The sequence below is a fragment of the Colobus angolensis genome, unplaced genomic scaffold (assembly GCF_000951035.1).
Source record: "Colobus angolensis palliatus isolate OR3802 unplaced genomic scaffold, Cang.pa_1.0 Scaffold83, whole genome shotgun sequence".
Taxonomy (NCBI): Eukaryota; Metazoa; Chordata; class Mammalia; order Primates; family Cercopithecidae; genus Colobus; species Colobus angolensis.
In genome coordinates this window covers 892048-896953 of record NW_012122154.1, presented here as the reverse complement: position 1 = coordinate 896953, position 4906 = coordinate 892048, and positions in this window count along the sequence as shown.

Below are 4906 nucleotides of genomic sequence, written 5' to 3'. Positions count from 1 at the left end.
GGTCTCGATCTCCTGACCTCGTGATCCGCCCGTCTCAGCCTCCCAAAGTGCTGGGATTACAGGCTTGAGCCACCGCGCCCGGCAAGAAAACTTTTAAAAATGGAATTTTGGTTGCAAAAAGGAAAACATATGCCAGGTGTGCTGGCTTACGCCTGTAATCCCAGGACTTTGGGAGGCCAAGGAGGGCAAATCACTCCAGGTCAGGCGTTCTGAGACCAGCCTGGCCAACATGGTGAAACCCTGTCTCTACTGCCGGGTGCGGTGGCTCACCCCTGTAATCCCAGCACTTTGGGAGGCCGAGGTGGATGGATCACCTGAGGTCAGGAGTTTGAGACCAGCCTGGCCAACATGGTGAAGCTCTATCTCTACTAAAAACACAAAAATTAGCTGGGTGTGGTGGTGCATGCCTGTAATTCCAGCTACTCGGGAGGCTGAGGCAGCAGAATCACTTGAACCCGGGAAGAGGAGGTTGCAGTGAGCCGAGATGGCACCACTGCACTCCAGCCTAGGTTACAGAGACTCTGTCTCAAAAAAAAAACAAAAAACAAACAACAAAAAAATAAAAAAAACCCTATCTCTACTAAAAATACAAAAAAATTAGCTGTGTGTGGTGTCAGGCCCTGTAATCCCAGCTACTTGGGAGGCTGAGGCAGAATTGCCTGGACCTGGGAGGCAGAGGTTGCAGTAAGACGAGATTGCGCCACTGCACTCCAGTCTGGATGACAGAGTGACACTCGGTCTCAAAAGAAAAAAAAAATTCATGTATAACGGGGAAACTGTGAAGGTGGCCTCATTTGGAAATAGGATATTTGCACCTGTAATCAGGTTAAGATGGGATCATACTGGATTAAGTGGTGCCCTAAGTTAATGGCTGGTGTCCCTATAAGAGAAGGAGAATTTGCCTATAGACAGAGACACATAGAGGAGGCCAGGTGCAGTGGCTCACTCCTGTAATCCCAGCACTTTGGGAGGCTGAGGCGGGTGGATCACTTGAAGTCAGGAGTTTGAGACCAGCCTGGGCAGTATGGCAAAGTCCCATCTCTACTGAAAATACAAAAATTAGTTGGGCATGGTGGTATACACCTGTAATCCCAGCTACTCAGGAGACTGAGGCAGGAGAATTGCTTGAACCTGGGAGGTGGAGGTTGCAGTGAGCTGAGATTGCACCACTGCACTCATCTGGGTGACAGAGCAAGACTCTATCTCAAAAAAAGAAAGAAAGAAAAAAAAGAGACAGAGAGAGACATATAGAAGAAAGAAAGAATACCATGTGAAGATGGAGGCAGCAATTGAGATGATGCATCTATAAGCCAAGGAACACCAAGGATTTCTGGCAACCACCAGAAGCCAGGAAGAGGGAAGAAAAGATTCTTTCCCAGAGCCTTTGGAGATATCATGCTCTGCAGACACCTTGATTTCAGACGTCTAGCCTCCACTGTGAGAGAATAAATTTTTGTGTTTTTGTTTTTTTGGGACAGAGTCTCGCTGTGTCACCCAGGCTCGAATGCAGTGGCTCAATCACGGCTCACTGCAGCATCAACCTCCCTGGCTCAGGCTCAAGCCATCCTCCCACTTCAGCCTCCTGAGTAGCTGGGTCTACAGGCACCTGCCACCATGCCCAGCTAATTTTTTATATATATTTTTTATAGACAGGGGTCTTGCTGTGCTGTCCAGGCTGGTCTCAAACTCCTGGGCTCAAGACATCCTTCTGCCTTGGCCTCCCAAAGTGCTGGGATAACAGGAGTGAGCCACCACATGTGGCCGATTTCTGTTGTTTTTTGTTTTTTTGAGGCAGAGTTTTGCTTTTTTGTCCAGGCTGGAGCGAAGTGGTGCAATCTTAGCTCACTGCAGCCTCTGCACCCTGGGTTCAAGTGATTCTCTTGCCTCAGCCTCCCAAGTAGCTGAGACTACAGGCGCCCACCACCACATCCTGCTAATTTTTGTATTTTTAGTAGAGATAGGGTTTCCCCATGTTGGCCAGGCTAGTCTCGAACTCCTGACTTCAGGTGATAGGCTCGCCTTGGTCTCCCAAAGTGCTAGGATTACAGGCGTGAGTCACCATGGCTGGTCTGATTTCTGTTGTTCTAAAAGTTACCCAGGTTGTAGTTATTTGTATGGCGGCCTTAGGAAACGAATACTGGAAGCCTATGGAGAAGACATTGGAGCAGATATGTATTTCAAAACACTGGGCTAAACGTTAAAACTCTCCTCTAGGCCCCATCATCGTCTATCCCATCTAAGTGGGATAAGCTAACATGAGCTAGCCGATTTTTTACTGGTGGAAATTTGGACAGTTGACATGCATTCAAACTAAAAATTAAACATAAAAAAACACATTTAATCATTTCACTACAGTGACAATTGTCATAACTTTTTGAGACTCTATCAGTTAGATCCCTACCTCTGTTCTATTCTTTTTGTGGTAGTGAAGAACTAATCTTTATAAATTTTTTCTTTTTTTTTGAGACTGAGTTTTGCTCTTATTGCCTATGCTGGAGGGCAATGGCACGATCTCAGCCACTGCAACCTCCCCCTCCTGGGTGCAAGCGATTCTCCTGCCTTAGCCTCCTGAGCAGCTGGGATTACAGGCATGCACCACCATGCCCAGCTAATTTTTTGAATTTTCAGTAGAGACGGGGTTTCACCATGTTGGCCAGGCTGGTCTCAAACTCCCGACCTCAGGCAATCCACCTGCCTCAGCCTTCCAAAGTGTTGGGATTACAGGCGTGAGCCACCACACCTGGCTTTAATTGTTTTTTAGCCATTTTCACAAATGGTAGGGAATAGCTTGGTTTAGATACTCAGAACTGTGTCACCGGCCAATCCTCACATGGAATTGCTCATGTCTTCTAGGGATATAGGTGTGATCAACAGCATTTTAAATTTGATCTTATTGGACATATGCCTCAGTTTTACCATATCATCTGTTAAATGGGGATAATAATAGTAACTGCCTCCTCGTGGTGGTGTGAGGATTAAATGAGTTCGTATTTACCAAGCATGTAGAAAAGTGCCTGGCACATAGCAAGTATTAATCATTGGATTCCTCTCTCTCTTGCCATTTGGGAAGTTTATTTCTCACTGAACCATGAGCTCTTCTAGGATAAGCAGCATGTCTGTTTCATTTTCTGTCCCCAGCACGTAGCACCCCTCTCTGGCACATAGTAGGCCCTCAGCAAGCATCTGCTCCCTAAAGGCACTATCCAGCAGGCAGTATGAAATTCCATTTCTGAGTCTTAAAGAAGGAAGTCACGTGGAAAAACAGACATGAGTTCTACACATAAACGTTTAAGCTTGACAACAGGCAAGACCATCAAGGAAGAGAGCATTGAGGGAAAATAAATAGAACACCGAGGAAGGATTGGTGGCAGGAGGTGGAAGCAAACAGAAAAGGAGTTCTGAAACAATATTCTTTCAAAGAAGCCCTGAAAAGAGTTCAAGGGAATTGAAGTTAAGTCCAGAGGAAAGGCTGTCTTAAAAGTGGAGTGTGAAAAACTTGTGGTTAGCAAGCAGCTGACTGAGGTTAATTTTTTTTTTAATTCTCAGAGGAAGGAAATGACATTGTGTAATAGTTTTCTCTAACTTGGCAGACTTTCAAATGTGGGTGCCTACCTGTCTTGCCAGAAGAGTTGAGAGCTAAGCAGCAGGGAGAAGTAGGGTATGGGTTTCTCTAAGACTTTGTGTCTTAAGATTGTATCAAAGTCAATTTACATCTTCACTCACAATATGAGACAATAAATTCAAATAGAACATCCATTTTTGCCCCCTTATTATTTTGTTGAGGTTGGTAAAGCAGGTTTGATTATTTTTTTTTCAGGTTGACAAAATTATCAGCAACAAGTTTTTGTCTGGAATATCTCCCTCATCGCACTTCAATTTCAATAGGGTTCCACCACCCAGGGAGACTGAATAACCGGTTTTCTGAGTTTTTCCTCATTCTGGTTAGCACAAACGATTCTGGTTATCACAAATGACCTGAGATCCCTACTCTTCCTTAAAAGGGCAAGAAAAGGGAATCAGTATCAATATTTGACAATGGCATTTAAAAAACAATAGGCATCACTTTCGCGTTTAAAAACGTTTTTCGATATTTAATTTACAAATTGAGTACAAGCCATAAAAAATGTTTTTAAAATAAATTTGAGGAATTGAAAACTCCTAAGTGGTCAAATGAGCCCACATGAATCTACCAAACAAGACTGAAATGTACTTTCACAACATATGGTCTGATGAGGTTTTTCCTGTTAAATAGAGAAAAATAGACCCGGGGAAGTTGCTGGAAGGCATGAACCATGTACCATTTAAAGACAGGTTTTTCCATACTTATGCGAATGAGACTCCATTAAATACTCCACTACAGGATCTAAAGCTAGCCTCTCTCCAGTCTGGGGCTCAAATGTTCTCATCTGTAAAATAAGGGAAAAGGGAAAGGGTGGTGTGTGTGTGTATGTGTGTATTATTTGTGTGTGTGTGTGTGTGAATTCTTTGGATATGAAAATAGAGAAGACATTATTTGGGTGTCTATGTGTGAATTCTTTCGATATGAAAAATAAAGAGAGGGCCGGGCGCGGTGGCTCACACCTGTAATCCCAGCACTTTGGGAGGCCGAGGCGGGTGGATCACTTGAGGCTAGGAGTTCGAGACCAGCCTGGGCAAGATGGCAAAACTCCACCTCTACTAAAAATACAAAAATAGCTGGGTGGCGTGGCATGCGCCTGTAATCTCAGCTACTAGGGAGGCTGAGGCAGGAGAATCGCCTGAACCCGGGAGGCGGAGGCTGCAGTGAGCCGAGAATGCACCACTGCATTCCAGCCCGGGAAACAGACCATCTTAAAAATAAATAAATAAATAAATAATAAGTCCGGGAGTGGTGGCTCACGCTTGTAATCCCAACACTTTGGGAGGC